The sequence below is a fragment of the Sceloporus occidentalis genome, unplaced genomic scaffold, assembly GCF_023333645.1.
Source record: "Sceloporus occidentalis isolate IW3139 unplaced genomic scaffold, rSceOcc1.0.p SCAF_18, whole genome shotgun sequence".
Classification (NCBI taxonomy): domain Eukaryota; kingdom Metazoa; phylum Chordata; class Lepidosauria; order Squamata; family Phrynosomatidae; genus Sceloporus; species Sceloporus occidentalis.
This window is the reverse complement of record NW_028316998.1, coordinates 759,983-780,566: the sequence shown is the minus strand read 5'-3', so window position 1 is coordinate 780,566 and position 20,584 is coordinate 759,983.

Sequence of the window (20,584 nt, the reverse complement as noted above, 5' to 3'; positions counted from 1 at the left end):
TATCAATTTTTTAATTTTATACTTTTTATACATTTTTGTTATGGATTTTTTCTTACTACTATAGCCAGTATATAGAAGGGATCGGTATGCCCAAGACAAGCTCCTCAACTCTCAAGCCTGTTTGCCTGAGGAAACTCTCAATCAGCAAAACACTGTTATACGGAGCGTCGCTTGTGAGTACATGCTGTGTCGCATATTTTAATAAATATTGTGTTTTACATATTTCACCAGTGGCAGGCTTTGTTCATTTTTTCCTTTTGCTGCATGTCACGAGATACTATCCTCCACATCATTCTCTGTGAATGAACCGTTGTATAGAAGGATTGATAATTCTGCCATGAAATACATTGTTGCAGATTGCTGATTGCAGTGCTGTAGATTACTGAATTCTTACAGTGGCTGATGCTCTGTTATCCCGAGACTTATACGCTGCTTGCCGTGTGAGTACCCATCCCTTCTACATACTGGTGATGCACGTTTGAGACTTCTGACCTCTCCCTGTTTGTTTGTGTCTTTGGGTGAACAACATTGAGCTTTTTTTGTTGAATTACTAATTTTTGTACTGTGGATATTAGCGCACTCATTATTTATTTTTTATTTTATTACTAAAGTCCTTGAGTTGACCAGAATTCCCTAAAAGATATTAATTAAAGAGTATTTATATTAAGTATCTTGAGTTCGGCAATATTTTTTGTGCAGATCATGCACAGTCCGCAGAAGAAATCACCAAAATGTGTTCAGTTACATCTCCAGATTATGTAAATACCCCACACGTAGGTCAGTGAATGATATTTGGAAGCTACAGGGTGGGCGGGATAACATGCTCATCTTACTATGGGACGGCACACAGCATAGGGAAGAGTAGAAACACATAAAATAAAGAATTAAATGCTATAACATACTGAACAAAATACAACTCATGTAGAAAAACACAAGTCTGCAAGTCTTTCCCTCTTCTAGTGAACCCCATCACACTCATCACCAGTCACTTATGTTGGAGACCTTTTTCCCCAAAGGTGGAGTACTTTATATCAGGATCTTGGGCACAGGTAGACCCCTGGTTCTTGTTACAATTTACAATACCATCACAAATTAATTACTTTTACTGTGCTCTCATGCTCTAGATTGATTATTACCGTTTGCTAGTAAGATATACCATACATTTCTTCTGCTTCACAGTTTGTGTATCTTATTAGGAGATATAACATGGTAATTTAATTTGTGGCCCCTGGTTTATAAGGTGTTGTTCCCATCCTAAGATTGAAAGGCTGGAGTGATTGGCCAGAGATCTTTTTTTCAATGACAAAAAAACATGTGCAATTAAAATCTGACTATTTGTCTTTGCAGTTTTGCAAGTTGAGAAGTTGAGTGATCTATCTGTCCAGGAATTTGGCTGTCATACTGAGGCATGGCATATATGGCATTGGGAACAATGTCACTTTCACTTTTAGATGAACAAAGCAATTTTTATTGAAAAAAAATATTCTAAATATAAAAGACAAAAGTGAACAATAATCAATATAACCATCAGCATAGACAGTTAACTAGAAAGCTACAAATCAATAATAAATAAATGAAAAGTTAAATGAATGCAAATACAGTGTAACAACAAAAAAGAAATATACACACTGAGCATTTAAACCTGGGAATTAATCTGAATATTAATTTTATTGTAGTTTTGTGATTTATTTGGAGAATTTATTTGCTTATTTGGAGAATTAAGACCCAGCAGGCCAACAAAGTACTTCTCTTGCAATTCCAGCCAACTCCTCAAAGACGATGATAGAATAGGATGTTAGGAAGGTGAGGTCATTTTATACCATTCTGATGTGCGATTACAGGTTCCTGATCATGAAATGCCTCGGGATCAGTCTGGCTCCCTTGTAGTTGTGGAAGATAATTCTTACTAGGTTTATAGTAGAAATATCAGGTAAAGGATTATTCACAAGGAGGAAGCGTTTTTAGTTTAACCGACAAGAAGCGTCTCCTATGGTGCGTTTGGCCAAATTTTACCATGCTGAAATACCGTGTTTGCTCGGTACCCCTAGTCTTATTTTTGAGGTCTTCTTCTAATCAGACTTCAAATAGAGCCCTGGCGGAAGTGCCAGCAGCAGCGGAGGTTGTCTGCACAATATGCACAGACAACCTCCGCTGCTGCTGGCACTTCCGCCGGGGCTTCTATGACTGAATACTATTTTAAGGTAATGTTGAAAAAAAAAACCAATCATTATATCTGCAGAACGTTCATTATTTGAATACATTCTTAACTACATAATAAATATATTGAAAAATGAGATATAAGAGAATATGTATTATAGGATTAAATGTATGTATTAGTAAGATCTGATCTATATTGATACAAGAAGAACATATAAAGCGCTATCAGTACCTATAGTAACTATTATTTTATAACAAAGCCCTGACAGTGGCCAAACCCAGGAACGCCTGCCAAGCAAATGCTAGAATTAACTGGCAATAAGAATATCATGGATTTGCAAGAAGGACATCAGAAAAGCTTAAATTCTCAGCTATCATATGTATTAAACAATTAATTTGCCGTAATTCCAATAGACAGATACTAAAGCACATTTTTGCACATTAGTTCTTTGTTATTACATTGATCATTCTGGCATGGTTCTTATAATGTGTTTGTAAACTCTCCCCTTAATGACAAAGCCCGTACATGTACGGGCTCAAAATGCATTGTTTTCAATGGGTTTAGGGACCGCCCACTGTCCTTAAGGGGCTATATATATATAGATCACACACACGTTTCATTAGTCAACGCAAAGGGCTGTTGTGAGTACGGCATTTTATTAGAGAGCTTTTATAACTCTAGTGTCTTCAGAGCTGCCTTTCCCCATTCATTCATTTACCCATACATTCTGCTCATGTATTCATAGGACACTTTTTACTTGAGATATGTTAAGCATTCTGTGATGTATGTGATATGTTTCTATATTATGCAAGAATTAAAATATGGGTAATACGCCATAGAGAGCTGAGTGACTCTCATTTAAAGTGTCCTGGACTTGTTTCTAGAGGTTACTCTGTTACAAATCCTCTGAATACACAGATGAAGATAAACATTGGCAATTACAATCAGTTGAAGTCTACTTGTAATATACTGTATATAAATAGATATTTATTCGGGTCCATTGTCGCATTAAAACAAAAACAATTAATCTATCGTATTGAATGAAAACATCCAGACAAGCTTATCATAAAGAGGAAAAGGACACTTAACACGTATCGCACATACAAGCTTTGTTAAAAGCGAAGCGCTACTTAGAAAACTGCTAGTTTTATAAACAATCCATTAAGATGATTAAAATCTTAAATCTCAGAATCTTGTAACAAAGTCTGTGCGCCGTACCCTAACGCAGATGACTAATCTTAACCCCTTAATGACAATTGACAGTCCGGGCACGTCACCTAAAAACAAAGGGTTAATGACAATTGATGAGCCAGGACCCTCATGACTTCAAACTTGATGACTCCAAGGTATTTCAAATGCAGGCATTTTAACCCCTTCAGGACCAGGGTTTTTTCTTTTTTTTTCCACCATGTTTGCACTAAATGACCAGAGCAGTTTTTGTGTTTTTGCTATGACTTTATTCAACTCTGATTGCCCACTAGCTCATTTAGTGCACCCACACACATTATATATTGCACAAGTATATATAAACCATCATTATGTATGAAAAATATCTAGGGGAAAAAGGGAAAGTGTTCACAGTTTCACCTATAAAAACTATATTTAACCAGAGCAAATGGGAGAAAAACCCAAAGTGTATTTAGGTATTTGCCCTGTTTTTGGAAACACCACATATGCCTGGTATTTCTATTTATTTTGGCACTTACAGGGTTAAATATGAATGACATGCATCTCTGTTTTAAAACAAGATTTTTTTTTGGAACATGCGCATTTCAGTTTTCAAACATGGAATTTTTCAGTTTGTTGGCTCCAGGTCTCATTTGAGAAACAGTAGAGGTCCCATATTTCATTTTAACCCCCTAAAACTATATATTTCCAAACACTAGACAGCTGAGGGAATCTAGTTAGGGGCATATCGGCTGATTCCACACCAGCGCCTTCCAAATTTAGTCTAACAAAAAAAAAAGAAAACATTTTCTCATGCACTTTGCAGTTTCACCATGTTTATTTTTCTGAGTGGATATGTGAAAAAAACAAAATAGGTCTTGATTTGTGTTCAGTAACACCCCACGAGTACAGCGATACCCCACATGCATAGAAAAGTCATGTTTCTATGATATTGTGGAGTCAAAACTGGAACATGCGCATTTCAATTTTTAAACTTTTTAAAATATTTTTTAATAAGTTCAGGGAGACCGATCAATAATCAGTGACTTAATATATCACTGACATGTGATCAGGTAATAATTATGTATTTTTATTAATAATTTCTGTTTCTTTTCATTATTACCTTAGATGGCCCTTGTTTCTTTCTAGGGCAGGGGCTCCTGAGGAAGCCAAACTTGAATTTGGCAAAACGCGTTGAGATCAGATTGGGACCATTTCAATTTTTGTTTATTGCGAGCAAGATCAACAAAAAGCGATTGTGCATAACATTTGGTTGTGCCAAAATTTGTTGTAAGTGTAATTTTACCCTCATTTTTACCTTTATGCTGAGATCTTGCACCAGTGGAGTCTCTTTGATTGGTTGTCTGTGCACATCGTGCTGACATCCACCGGCGGTTGCCAGAGAGGAGGATTCAGGTCCCTTTTATGATGGAGCACCGGAGCGACGTGACCTTCCTGTGCTCAGTCACAGAAGCCCCGGCCCAGGTAGCAGCGGAGGTTGTCTGCACATATCACAGACATTCACTGTCTGCCCCCACTTGACACTAGGGAGCCTGAAGCATGGTGTACAAGTCTTGGGATCCATCGGTAAGTCGGGGGCATAAAGGGTGGTATAAGGCATATCGGGGAGGGCAAAGTGGCATATCAGGGAGGCAGAGTGTCATTTAGGGGGTATAAGGCATACCTGGGGGGTCAGAGTGACATATAGGGGGTATAAGGCATATCAGTGGGGGCAGAGTGGCATATCAGGGAGGCAGAGTAGGATATCAGGGAGGCAGGGTGGCATATCAGGGTGGCATAAAGGAGGGTATAAGGCAAATCTGGGGGGCAGTGAACCAAGCCATGGGGCAGATTTGCATAACTGGTGGTAGGTTGGAAAATAAAAGGAAATAACAACAAAATATGCATTTTTCTCAAATATAGCTTTTATTAAATATGAAAAAATTAGTTTACATGTGAACTAATATTTAATAATAAAACTTTTTTTCTACCCATAGGGTAGTCTTATATTCAGGCTTTTTCTTTTTTTCTAAATAAATATTCAAATTTCAGGGGGTTGTCTTATAATCGAGCAAAACAGTAGTTCCTGATAATGAGTGTGGAGTGAGTATCAGCTGAGTATGCAGTAGAATGAATGACTTTGTAAAGTCCTTTAATTGTCACTTTGTAAAATGGCGCTTAGATGGAAGGTGGTCTGTGCCTTCAAAGTCAGTTCTACCCATAGTGTCCTCGAAGCTGCATTTCCTCTATACATTCATGTACCCATGCTTTTTACTTGAGATATATAATTATTCTATGATGTTTGTTATATGTATCTTTATAATCCAAAAAATAAACAAAATATGGGTAAAGCCCCACACAGAGATTAATAACTCATAACTTAATACAGTAAACAGCTGTCATTTACGGTGTCTGGGACACTAGGGGTTATACCGCTACACATGGTATTGGTTGTGCAGCCTGCGGAGAGTGTTGACTTTATGATTATAAATAATTGTTAATTAGAACAGGCAAAAATGATTGAAATCTGAACTTGTTGAGATATCACCCTTCTTGTCTTCTGATTGTGCAGCACAGTTGACTCAAATAGAAATGAAAGTAAATGAATGCATACAGCCCTAACTGAACCCTACCTGAAACATTTTAGTAAAATAGAGCTGCTAAATAGGCCAACCAACCATCAAGAGAAAAAAAGCTAAGGCCAAGAGACTGCAGAGCATCTCACCCAAAGCACTCTGCAAAGCAGGGAGAGACACATGTCTTTAAAATGTATTTAAAAAAATAAAGATGTCAAAAATAATACCTTAAAAGCTGAGATTTCAGTTTGGTTCAGCAGCACGCTAACACAGGAAAATATTATCAAATACGGAAAAGAGGAAAATTGAGTAAACCAACATATGGTAAAAATAACAAAAATAGTTTAGCGTACTAAAATCCCACAGTACTAAAGGGGTTAAATAATTTGCCCCCCGTCTTGCTCCGCCAGGAATGTCTGCCCTGTAGCAGACCTTTGTATAAAATGCAATAAAATTACAAGCTATAGCTTTAAGACCTTTTTGTAATATCACTATTAAAAATATTCCTAAATGTGGCTTCCAGTACTAAGACCTTCCTCTGAATATAAACCATAAATAAAGCCTTCTGTCTGTTGCCACTCAGCCATTTCCTTATCTATTGAACTGACTTGAAAAATGCAAACACAGCAATTCATTAAGAATTCTTCCATGATTGGCATAGCCAAATGCCTTCATTCCTACTGGAATCTCATTTCCCTTATTTAATAATTTTGGGTGTATCCTATGAGGTCCCATTGCTTACATTGCTTACATTTTCTCCTTTCCCTCACTTATCTAAAAAAAAACTTTAATTTTATACTTTATCTAAAAAAATCACCCTTTTTATTAAAATGACAATTTTCTACTTGTTGTGCTTTAGCACAAATAATTAAAAATCTTTTGACATGTGCACTTAAAGACACACAAAGCAGAAATATTTATTAAGGCAGTCGGCTAAATCTTCATCCTAATTTATATAATCATTATTAAGCTCTCAATGTTCTCCATGAAGTGTGTTTTAGCACAAATAGTAACAAGTTTGGTCCCCTTAAACCTAGCTTTTTTATTTTTTATTTTAAAAACCGCTCACAGCTTGGTGTAAACATTCAGTGCTACTATGGCAGCTACTATGATGTCATCGTTATGCCTGGAAATCAAGGCACTGTGATGACACAATGATATTCTGTTTGTGGCACAGATATTACTGTGTGAGAGAGCTGTTCAACAAGACTTTTCTGAGATTACCAGCAGTGTAATTTCTTGCTAGTGCTATGGATTCTTTAAAAACAGAGGGGAGTTCAGTGGTTGACCCATTTTGGGAGTTTCTGGACCCCACGGACAATATCCGTGAGTTGTTTTTGAAGCTGAATCACCTGTTTTTCTGGGGAAAGTTAACCCACGTGGAGGTAAAGTGGAATCGGAGGATGATTACGGCTGCTGGGCTTTGTCGCTATGACAAAAGCAGAAATTTGTGCACCATACACCTTAGTGAGCCCCTGCTGAGTTTGAGGCCGAGGAGAGATCTGGAGCAAACGCTTCTTCAAGAGATGATCCACGCCCTTCTGATGATCACAGAGAAGGATGCTTCCCATGGACCAGAGTTCCACAGCCACATGGAACGGATAAATAATCTGACTGGAGCCAAGATTTCTGTCTACCATGACTTTTATGAAGAAATGGCTCAGTGCAGAAGGTCCAGGCAGCGCTGTGACAAGAAATCAGTCCAGCAAAATAGGAAGAGGATTTCTCGTGAAGAAAGCAGTGGCCACGGAGGGCCAACTAAGAGGCCTCATATAAATAACTAATAATTAATAATAATTTATAAGAATTTAATAACATCATATCTATGTATCAATAAATAATGATTGCTATGGTAAAATATCTGTGTTTTCTGCTACAGTCATCACAATTTCCACAGGATGAAGAACATGATGATTTTGTATTATGCTGCACATCTACTCCTGTTTGTAGACAAATGTTTCACAAATGTACTTATTTAATTCCTGTGAACCAGAATCCGTATTATGTGATATCTTTTATCGTCAGAGTTGCACGGTCTTGTGCCTTAGTTCTTGATGACAGGTTCAATTCCTTGGCAAACTTGAGTGCCATTGTGGCAAACAACGGTTGAATAATTCAAACAATAAATGGTACCAACAAAGGTTCAGTTAGGGTTCGCCGTTATAAAGAATCTACAGTTTTTTTGTAGATTTTTGCGCCTTAACTCTTCAGCAATTTTCCTCTTAAATTTGAAAACTCAAAAGCACATGTTTTAGTTTTTCATCTTAAAATATCTGTGCATGTAATATTTAGAGAATAATGCTATACACAACCTAATGGGGTTTCTTGTATTAAAAAAATGCACTGCAGTGTGTTTGTGAAAATGGGGAAAAAAATACTGGCACTTTTTATGTGGTGGTATATATCTGCAGAAGCAGATGCTTAAAAATGCACTTTGTTATCGAATTTTAAAAAATTATATACTTTTTATATATTTTTGTTATGCGGTTATGGATTTTTCTTACTACTATAGCCAGTATGTAGAGAGGATAGGTATTCATAATACAAGCTTTGCATAACCCCCGCAGCCACTCAAAGTATTCTGTAATCAACAGCAATCGGCAACAACGTATTTTATGGCAGAATATATCGATCCTTCTATACAATGGTTCACTCACACACAGTATTTATGTAAAGATGCGATACAGCGTGTACTCACAAGCGATGCTCCGTGTAACACTCGGTGCCACAGATGGTAACATAACAAACCGAGAACAGTACTAAGGTATTCGTCTAAAAAACAAAAGCAGATCCACTGGAAAATGACACTCAAAGGTTACCCCTCTCTCCTTTAGTTTTATGGCACAAATTATATTTTGGTTTTGTTTCAGAAAAATGAAGACTTATTTTTTTATTTTTTTTATCCTACACATTTAGTATGAAAATAATTTTAAAAAGTCTTATCAATTAAGGAAACAAAATACATTTTCTACATAGAAGCTATAATAACTATACAGTGCTAGGGCAAGTGGCAAATGTGTGTGTGTTTATATACAGTATATATACACTAAAGAACTTGTCTTGATTTAGAAAATATCTTTAATATATTTTGGTAGTTATAGTAAGAGTTTCACAAATTATAATCTTCCCCAAAAGTGTGTGTTTGTTAGCATGTATGTGTACGTGTGTTAGCATGAGTGTGTATTTGTAAATGTGTGTTAGTATAAATGTGCATATGTAAACTGGACCGGAAAGTCTTGGTCAGTTGCATACCTGATCATTTGATTTGATTGGATGCTTTAAGCTTTAAACAGACACAGGCACTACACACATGCACTACACACATGCATACACTCTGACTTCACGTTGCATCCTGTTTCAGATTAAATGTTTGTTTTGTTTTTGTTGCATTCTTTCTCAGATAACTACTTTTTATTTTAAGTTCTTTTTTTATGAAGGGTAAACACCCTGCTGCACAGTAACAACACTTAAAGAAGACAATCTACACTTAGGTGATATCTTAAAAATCTTAGGGTTCAATTGCTAGTGGTGATTTATCATTATTATTACTTAGTGCTGTGCAGGAACAGTGTTTTAAGATGCAACCTCTAGAAACATCTCCCAAACACCATCAGTAAGATGTCCATTTACTGAAATGTCTTACATTATAAGGGTGCCAATACATTTTATAAATATACATTAATGAGTACAAGTTATTGTACAAGCTCAATTATCAGTAAGTGGAACATCAGTATCAAAGGCTCATCTCTGAAAAATATCCATTGTCCATAGAGGTATAATACACTATAACAAACAATTGTGTAATTTTGCATTATATCCTTACTGCCAGTGTTACATGAAATAATTTCTCATTTTATTATATGTGTGTGTTATACAATCTCATATACATATACAATATCATAGAATAAAATTTCTTTTAATTGAGGCTTACATTTTAGCTGCTTATAGGTAAAGGTTTTTTAATACCAATTTGTAATCATGTGTAAATTATTGTAAATATGTAAACTGTTTTTACATAGTGTGAAATGTATGTCTTTTTCAAATAAAGTCAGTAAAAATTACTTTTCTTGTTGAGCTCTGAATGAGAACTCCAATCAAGCCACTATGTATATTTATGTCATAAGAATTACTTACTATAAAGATCTACAAGAATGTCCACAATCTCTGCTAGTTGTGTATGTTCAGTTTCGTAAAACAATGCACACTGTGAACATAAAGTGTGTAACCACAGCTAGTCTCAGCAACAAGATGCTAGCAGTCATGTGTTCTTCCTACAGAGACCAGGCCGAAATGGTGGCACCCCTTGGATCCCTTTACTAGGGGCAAATCATCCTACTGGGACCCATATCCATGTGCCCCCTTCCCTTCCCTGATGTCTTTCTTTCTAAGGGCAGAATTTTTGGTGCACACGAGTGTACCACTATGTTTTACAGACTTTAAAACTCACTATAGCTTTTAGATGAAACAGTAAGGCAAAGCAGAGAGTGTATTTATACATTGAATTGTAAACACACATTGTGAAAAAACATAATAGTGAATATACACATTGGTTTGTGAATGCAGGAGCATTCCACCTTATTTGTGTTTGGTCAGTCCAGTCACCCTTCCACTCAATACACCACTCTATGTCATCAGAGTGATTGTTGCTTCAGTAAACTCCAAGAATTTCAGGGACATTGGTCCATCTGCATTCCTAGGTTTAGGGTAAGGGGTTCTAGGTTTCTATGTTTCTTGGGACTGAACCCTGCAGGCATCTGTCTGTGCTCAGCAGACTCTATGTTAAGATAAATAGATTTTTGCAATGAAAAAATCCTGGTTCAGTTTCTTATAATATATATATATATATATATATAGAGAGAGAGAGAGAGAGAGAGAGCCATACCTGGGAACTTCTGGGCTCTGACCCTGATTATAAGACGACCCCCCAAAATTTGAATATTAATTTAGCAACAAAAGAAAAAGCCTGAATATAAGATTATAAGAATATAAGAAAAAACTTTTACTATTAAATAGTAATCACATGCAAACTATATTTTCATATTTAGTGAAAACTATGATTCAGAAAAATGCATTTTTTTATTTTTATTTCCTTTTATTTGCCAACCTGCCCCCAGTTATGCACATCTGCCCCCCAGATCTGCCTTATACCCCTTATATGCCACTGTGCCTCCCAGATATGCCTCTTGACCCCCTATTTGCCACTCTGCCCCCCAGATATGCCTTATACCCCTATATGCCACTCTGCCCCCCTGATATTCCTTTTAACCCCCTATATGCCACTCTGTCTGCCTGATATTCCTTTTAACCCCTATATGCCACTCTGCCTCCCTGATATTCTTTTTAACCCCTATATGCCACTCTGCCACCAGAAAGCCCTTATACTCCCCCCATTTGCCACTCTTACCCTCCCCCTACAGTGCTTCCTGAGACTTCTCCCCATGCTTCAGATTCCTTGGTGTGTAGTGGTGGCAGCTGGTGCGATGCGCACAGACAACCTCTGCTGCTGCTGCTGCCGGCACTTCCGCCGGGGCTTCTATGAATGAATATCGTAAGGTCATGTGACGCCGGCGCTCCGTCATAGAAGCCCAGGGAAAAGTGCCGGTAGCAGTGGTGGTCGTCTGCACGCATCACACCGACCTCCTCCAGCTGCCAGAGAGGAGAATCCGGGTCCCCTGCAGCGCTGCGAGTGATCCAGATCTTAGTCTCATATTCAGACCTCTATGGACAATGGATATTTTTCAAAGCATTTGCTTTGAAAAAAAAACACGTCTTATAATCGAGCAAATACGGAATATACACACATATATACATCATATATAGAAGCCCAATACGTACAGTATATGAACAAATACCAAATACCTTTCTATGCAAGAGAGGTGAGGGGGTTAGGGAGAGTGAATCAATGAGTGTTAAGGCGCAGAAATGGGACATGCAGGTTGTTAAAGCAGAGGTGGCCCAGGCAGGCTGCTAAAAGGGCAGAATTGGCAGAGGCAAGTTGCTAAAGGGGCAGAGATGCCACAGTCATGCTGTTTTGGGGCAGAGGCCTACCACATCAATGTCTGGCTTAGTGTATAGTGATAGGGGCAGAGGCTACACTACTGTCAATGTCTGGCTCAGTGGATAGTAATGGGAGTTACACTGTACCATATCTGTTCAATAAGTGTTATTTTTTAAGTTAATTCATTTTTTCAGGTTTCTATTTTTTTCCAGTTGACATACAGATGTGTGAAATAAACACTTGTCTTGCCAACATTAATCTTCTTGTTTAGGGGGTGCCACATACAGGATCCTTTGCGGGTGCCAAATACTTTAGGTACACCCCATCACTAGTTAACATAATGCATTAAATATTACAACAAAAAAAACATACTAAACATGCATCTTACATGGAATCATTCAATTCCCTTTAGGCCCTAAACTGCAATAGTATGCATAGACTGTCAAAAAACAATACACTGCTCTTACACACACACACATACATACATTGCCCATAAACACATGCCTGCCTTCACACACACACATGTGCACTGCCCTTACTAAGGTGACCACATGTCCCGGATTGCCTGGATTGTCCCGGGCAGACTCAATACGGGACAATGCATTGTCTCGGAATTAAAATGCCATCTTTTTTTGACGCGGAGGAGAGAGAGGGGCGACGAGCGGTCGCTCATGAGGTTTTCAGCAAATGATCGGTGGTTCACAAATATACTAATTTTACTACTAGAAACCTATTAGACATCTCTCCACCTATCACTCAGTCACATCACTAATATGTAACAATGCAACATCATGACAAATCTGTGTCATACCTCACATGACATCACGTGATTTCCTATTATTTGTAACCTCAGAGTTGCTGGGTCCTTTATGACAGGTGAAAACTCAAATGCGCATGTTGGAATAACATGTGAATACTTCTGTTCATGATTGCATATTTATTTCGGGCCAGGATTGTCAATCCCATAAAAAAAAGACCTATCTGCAAACATGTCCTATGGAATCTGTCCAATACTGTTGTGGCAAAACACCTCTTAATAGTAGATGAAAGATGAGTGAGCCTGTTTGGGCTCATGTCCAATTACTTGGTCAGCCCAGTTTGTTAAGAGAAGAGAACCTGAGCCGCAGTGACAAAGTTAGTTAAAATACTTCTGTCATGATTAACTCATATAATGTAGTGGGTGCATGGAAGGGTAACCCAGCAGAGGTGGTTAGTTTCTTTGTTTAAGCATTCAATGAGTTAATCTGAGGTTGATTTAAAGTGTTTCTTTGTGCATGCCCTCTGTATCTGTTCTGGCTAGAGGTGTCATCTTCCCAAAGGACCCCTGTGGTGATTCATGGCCTAACAGATAAGGATCCTTAGTTATAGGAATTCCATTCCTATCTTAAGTGGAGGGGTTTCCATCCCCTTTACCCCACCATAACTTATTGGCACATCAAAGATGGGACCCAATTCTTGGGGAAGGTGTCATATAATTGGTCATGTCGTCAGAGGGGTGTTTTCTTGAAACAGAGTCTGATTTAGGGGCAATGTAACGACCTCAAAGCAGAACTCCATGATATACTCTGATCGGAACAACACCATAAGAAACCATTTGGACTTAAGGAGTTCCCACAGGCCTAATTATTGGAGAAACTCGTGAGTGAGGGTCCTGTGTTTAAGTCCCTTTGTTTTTAAGAACTGTTTGCTGTTTTATTTTTATTTTGTATGTCTTGTTTTTTGTAATTCTGGCACTGTGTAATCTTTGTCTTTTTGTTATTAAAATATTCATAATCCAAGTCTGTCTTTGGGCTCTAGTATTGATATCCACGAACCCTAAGAGAGGAAAACACGTTACCATATTGTTATTAAGTTCTACAGGATATATATATATGTTGTTTGCCCAGGGTGGGTTGATATATATATATATAGAGATAAAGGTTCTAATTCGGATTTCTCACAAATCCGGTATCAAAATCATGAGTGGTGGCAGACTACCTGGGGGGATACAGGCAATTGCCCCCCCTAGGTGACTTTAAATCCCGTCTTTTTTTTTTTTTTTTTTTAATGCGGAGGAGAGAGAGGGGCGCCTAGCAACCGCTCGGTGCCCCCCATTCTCCTCCACGAGGCCTCTACCTCCGTCGAGGTTCCGGCATTTCATCCTGAGCGCCGAAATATGACGTCATATTTCGGCGCTCAGCAGTAAAGCAGCGGCCACCACAGCAGAGAACGAAGACAGAAGCCTCGTGCTCCCGTCGCTGGACCTAAAGGGGAGAGAACTACAAAGGGGGAGGGTAGATAGTGAGTAGGGAGAGGGGTTAGAAAGTGATAAGGGAGGGAGTGGGGGTTAGAAAGTGATAAGGGAGGGAGAGGGGGTTAGAAAGTAATAAGGCAGGGGCGTCCAACATGCGCGCGGGCCAAATGCGGCCCACGAGACCTTGAGGTGCGGCCCGCGTAAGATCGCCAGCCAGTGCAACCGATCTTACGCGGGCCGCACCTCGAGCATGTACTGGCTGACTTGGCATGATAGGAGTGTGATTGCTAACAGCAACCAAAGTCCCATCATGCCTAGGTTCCAGCACTTACACATCCGACCAGTAAATGCTGGAACCTAGGCATGATGGGACTGTGATTGCTGTTAGCAATCACACTCCTATCATGCCAAGTCAGCCAGTACATGCTGAAACCTAGCTAGTTGCCCCCCTTGTGTATTGATGCTGCCAGCAGTATGGGGTCTGCACATCACTTACAGCCACCCTGTACCAGCATGTACTGGCTGACTTGGCATGATAGGAGTGTGATTGCTAACAGCAATCACAGTCCCATCATGCCTAGGTTCCAGCATTTACTGGTTGGATGTGTAAGTGCTGGAACCTAGGCATGATGGGACTTTGATTGCTGTTAGCAATCACACTCCTATCATGCCAAGTCAGCCAGTACATGCTGAAACCTAGCTAGCTGCCCCCCTTGTGTATTGATGCTGCCAGCAGTATGGGGTCTACACATCACTTACAGCCACCCTGTACCAGCATGTACTGGCTGACTTGGCATGATAGGAGTGTGATTGCTAACAGCAAGCACAGTCCCATCATGCCTAGGTACCAGCATTTACTGGTTGCCTGGGTATGATAGGAGTGTGATTGCAGTGTGGACGCCAGGGCTGGCTTTGGGGTATGCAACCTGTGATCTATGCGTGTAATTTAGGGGGTTTTAAATATACCTTTTAATGACGTGTTTTTTTGTGAATTCCAATTGATCTATACCTGCAAAGCTGGGGTTGTGTGTTTTTCTGTAGATCCATATCTGCTATGCTGTTTCCATACATTATTTATGTATACCTGCAAATACAGGGTTAATATGTCTTAGTCAGTTGATTAATGCTGCAATGCTACGTTTCATATACTATTGTATACCTGCAAATACAGGATTTGTATGTCTGATTCTGTTTATTTGAGATCACAAGTGAATTTCAGTTGATCTATACATGCAAAGCTTGGTTTGTGTGTTAATGTGTTGATCTATACCTGCTATCGGCAACTGGGGCTAATGTTAATATATATGGGCAGCAGGGGCATCAATACACAAGGGGCAAAAACACTAAGGGGTATAAACGACAATGCAGTGTGAAAAATCCATCCTGATGTAGACGTCTGTGACGTAGATTGTGTCCTGCTGTTTGTGTGTTTTTGGTTATCAGTGTAGCAGAGCCTGTCTTCGGTGTGTGTGTATAGGTGTTGGTGTGGCAGAGCCTGTCCTGGTGTGTGTTTGGGTGTTGGTGTGGCAGAGCCTGTCCTGGTGTGTGTGTTCGGTTGTCAGTGTGTCAGAGCCTGTCCTGGTGTGTGTGTGTGTTTGGATGTGGGTTTGGCAGAGCCTGTCCTGATGTGTGTGGGTGTCTGTGTGGCAGAGCCTGTCCTGGTGTGTGTGTGTGTTTGGTTGTTGGTGTGGCAGAGCCTGTCCTGGTGTGTGTGTCTGGGTGTCGGTGTGACAGAGCCTGTCCTGGTGTGTGTGTCTGGGTGTCGGTGTGACAGAGCCTGTCCTGTTGTGTGTGTGTGTCTGTGTGTCAGAGCCTGTCCTGATGTGTGTGTGTGTTTGGTTGTCGGTGTGGCAGAACCTGTCCTGGTGCGTGTGTCTGTGTGGCAGAGCCTGTCCTGGTGTGTGTGTGTTTGGTTGTCGCTGTGGCAGAGCCTGTCCTGGTGTGTGTGTCTGGGTGTCGGTGTGACAGAGCCTGTGTTGGTGTGTGTTTTTGGTCATCTGTTTCCTGGCACTTAACTTACAGTAGGAATTATTTAATTTATATTTATCCAGAGATAAAATGCCCTCCTGAAGTTGTAGTGACTTCAGGGGACAAAACGTTACAAGGCCCTGAAATCATTAAGTGGAAAAGTTATTTATTGTGTTATAATATTTATTTCAAGGATTAGTCGCACTCAATTGTGGCTTCAGGCTTCCCATGTTGAATGATCAAGTATTATTTTAGCCTAATAACAAAAGTATAATTCCATAGCACATTACTTTTGGAAATTATTAATGCCCCCCCAGTTTGACTGTGGTATCTTGTGTGCCTCCCTATATATTGTTTCTAGAGTCGCCACTGTTAGTGGTCAAGTTAGTAAATCCAGAGGCCTTGTGCTATTAACCCCTTCATGCCCACGCCCTCCACACAGTCACAGCTTGGCAAGTAGTCCTGACCGTGACAACTTCCTCCTCTAACTTTTGTGTATTTGAATGTTAGGTAGATGTTGCTCACAAACACAGACAAGCAGTGGAACATAACTTCTTTTCTTTACTCCATTAACCACATGCAACACATTAAGATATATATACAAGAGACCTAACACAACAGAACAAGTACACATTTCCATTGTGCTGCCATCTACTGGCAAAACAGACTACATAGTACCCCAATACATAACACTCCTCCCCCCTAGACCTCAAAGTCTTTCAGATAATTGGGAGGGTGAATATTTCTCCTTGGCCGCCCCAATGTTGGAGCAGGTTCGCCTGGACCATCAGCTTGGCTGTCGTCCTGTGCTCTGTCTTGTGGACTACAAGGAACTGGCTCTGCAACAACAACTCCTGGAGAACTGACACCTGTATCATCTAGTGGTTCACCAACATCTGGGATCACAGGAGACCCAGTACAACTGGGGCCTGCAGCAGGCACAATCTCGTTACTTCGTTCCCGGATCTGATCTACGTGCCTTCGTAATATTCTACCATCAGTAGTCTGTACTTTGTATGACAAAGGTCCTGTGGCCACAAGTACTTGTGCAGGTATCCATCTAGGCCCAGAAGCATAGTTCCCACATAAACAGCACTGTCAGGTAGAAACACTCTCACAGTAGAAACATTATAGCGCTCATTGAATTGCAATTCTTGCTTCTCTTGCAGCTCAGACGTCAAATCAGGATGTAAACGATCCAGACAAGTTTTTAGACGGCGGTTCATGAGGAGCTCTGCTGGACTCCTACCGGTGCTTGAGCATGGTGTCACATGTTGTTGTAGAAGGAAATTTGCAAGCCTACGATTCCAGTCTCCCTCAATAATTCTCTTGAGTGAGTCTTTTGTGGTCTGAACCATACGCTCAGCTTGACCATTTGAGGATGGATGAAATGGTGCAATTGTGACATGTCGAATAAGATTACTTTCCATAAAGATTTTGAATTCTGATGAGGTAAAATGTGTGCCATTATCAGACACAAATGTATCCGGCAACCCATGTGTAGCAAACAGACTCCTTAGAATCTTTATGACAGTGACCGAGGTAGCAGATGTAACTGGAACAACTTCTAACCATTTCGAAAAGGAGTCAACAACAAAAAAAAACATTTGTCCATGAAAAGGGCCAGCAAAATATATATGTAAATGGGACCAAGGTGACCTAGTCACTTCCCATGGGTGTACCGGGGCTTTAGGTGTAGCATGACGTGTGGATTGACATGGTACACAGTTCTTTACCCACTTCTCAATAACTTCATCCATTTTAGGCCACCAAACATAACTTCTGGCAGAAAGTTCATGTTGGCGCACAACAAATGGCTTGAACTTGTCTTCAACTTTTGCTTTTGGCCACCCCCTCCAAACCCAGTTGAGCACACGGGAGAGCAATGGATCCTTGGTCGACATATGAGCAATATCATTTGCATGTAAAGGAGGTTTTGAAACAGATTCCAACATGAGAACCTCGGACATAGGAGGAACAAGGAAATCAGGAGAAGGCAAAGGTAACCGGCTTAACCCATCAGCATGTGTGATATCCTTACCAGGACGATACTTGAACTCACAATCATAAGCATTCAACATAAGGGACCACCTAAGCATGCGCGGGGAAATAATATGAGGAGTGGGAGTATTGCTGGTGAACAGACGCAGTAAAGGTTTATGATCTGTTACAATAGTAAACCTCCGCCCATACAAATAGTCATGAAACTTTTTTACCCCGGACACAATAGCTAACGCCTCCTTGTCAATTTGGGCATAATTCCTCTCTGTTGTAGATAAGGTCCGTGACTAAAATGCAATAGGAGCCTCAACACCATTTCTCAAAGTGTGACTCAAAACAGCTCCAATGCCGTAAGGAGACGCATCGCAGGTAAGGTTGAGTGGTTTCTCTAAATCATAGTGTACAAGGACACTGTCAGAAGACAACAGCTTCTTTGCAGCATTGAACGCTTTAGTATGAACGTCAGTCCACCTCCATGGAGTGTCTTTATCCAGTAGACGATGCAGAGGTTCAGCAACAAAGGCTTTGTCAGGCAGGAAAGAATGGTAAAAATTAAGCAACCCTAGGAATGCTTGCAGTTCTTGTTTGTTGGTTGGAATTGGAGCTCTATGGATAGCTTCAACCTTAGAATAAGTTGGATGAATGCCATGTGCGTCAATTCTGTAACCAAGGAAATCCACACTGCTTACACCAAAAACACACTTTTCTTTTATAAGTTTTAGACCAGTGTCAAGGAAACGTTTCAAAACAAGTTGTAGCTGTGCAGCCAATGATTGTAGACAATCTGCTCCAATAAGAACGTCATCAAAATAAGGAATTACACCTGGAAGTCCAGATAAGAGGTCCTCCATTAATTTCTGAAATATGCCAGGAGCAATGGAAACTCCAAACTGCAAACGTTTTGCTCGGAAAGCTCCTTTGTGTGTTATGACTGTTTGTGCATCAGCAGCATCATCATCCACAGGTAACTGCTGGTAGGCTTGAGCCATATCTAATTTGGCAAATACCTTCCCTTTTGCAAACGTAGTAAGAATTTGATTAACAGCTGGAATTTGATAAGGATGCTCTTGCAATGCTTTGTTGATTGTACATTTGTAATCCGCACAGATTCTGACATCACCATTTGGTTTCATCACTGGAACTATGGGTGTACACCACTTAGGATATGTCACAGGTTCAAGAATACCTTGTTCTACAAGACGTGTAATCTCAGCATCTATTTTGGGTCTGAGAGCTAATGGAACTTTGCGAGGCTTCATACGAACTGGAGGTACTGTAGCATCTAATACAAAAGAAACAGGAGGACCTTTATACATGCCGAGACCTTCCTCGAAAACTGCACTAAAGTCATCAACCACATTCTGTAGTGTATTTGTGGATAAATTATGAACTCCAGTTAATGTGATTCCTAGGGGTTCAAACCACTCTCTACCCAGCAAGCTTGCTCTTTGCCCCTTAGTAATTATTAAACGTGTGTCCTCTGAATTTACCGTATTTGACTGGTATAAAGCAAGCACCCTTGACATCCACAACTTGCCTGTTGTAATCTACCAGATGAATATCACAAGGTACTATTGAAGGGCCACAAGGCAAATGTCTCTTCTGAAATCAAAGAATATGAGCACCCAGAATCTACTTCCATTTTGCAAGGAACATCTTGGAGCACAATGCAGTTGGCATTGTACTTGCATTATATTGGTTTCGTGTTCCACTGGCTTTACTTTGGCAAACCCTCTGTATATGACCTGTACGTTTACATTTGTGGCAAACTGCATTTCGGAAATTACATGTATTATGTCTGTGTTTTCCGCCGCAACTATAACAATATAGCAGTGACATTACTGTGTGGTGAAAAATCCTTTGATTTAACATCCATTTTCCTCACTAGATTTACTCCAGGTGGGTTATCTTTGCTGGAGGATTGTATCTCTTTGGAGTGTAAATATGCAGCCTCATATGCAAGTGCTTCTTCTTGTACAATTTAAGTTTTGTCTTGCAAGAAGTCTCCTCTGTAATGCTTCATCAAGCACTCCATACACCAGCCTGTCCCTAAGCAAGGATTCTAAACTGGCACCAAAATTGCAATTTTCAGACAGCCTGCGCAGTTCTGCAATGTATGCTGCAATACTTTCCCCTGGTTGCTGATTTCTTCTATTGAAATGGAAATGCCTCACTGTTTCAGATGAGGTGGGTGAAAAATGATTTTTTAATAGTGCCAGTATTTCTTCAAATGAGCAGTCTTTTGGTGTCGCAGGAATAGCATCAACAACCTTATTAGCCTCCAGGAAAAACACTAACCTGTCAGCATATGAGTCCCATGAAGATGGATTAGCCAGATCAAATTCCTCCATGTGCCCCAGAGAAGCCATGCTGGATATATTTGTATATGTATAAATCCAAAAAAAAAAAAGAAGTTCAACTTCCTCACTCTGGCTGAGTTTTTATATTTTTTCTGCAGTGTCCATTAAATGAAATCCCATCCT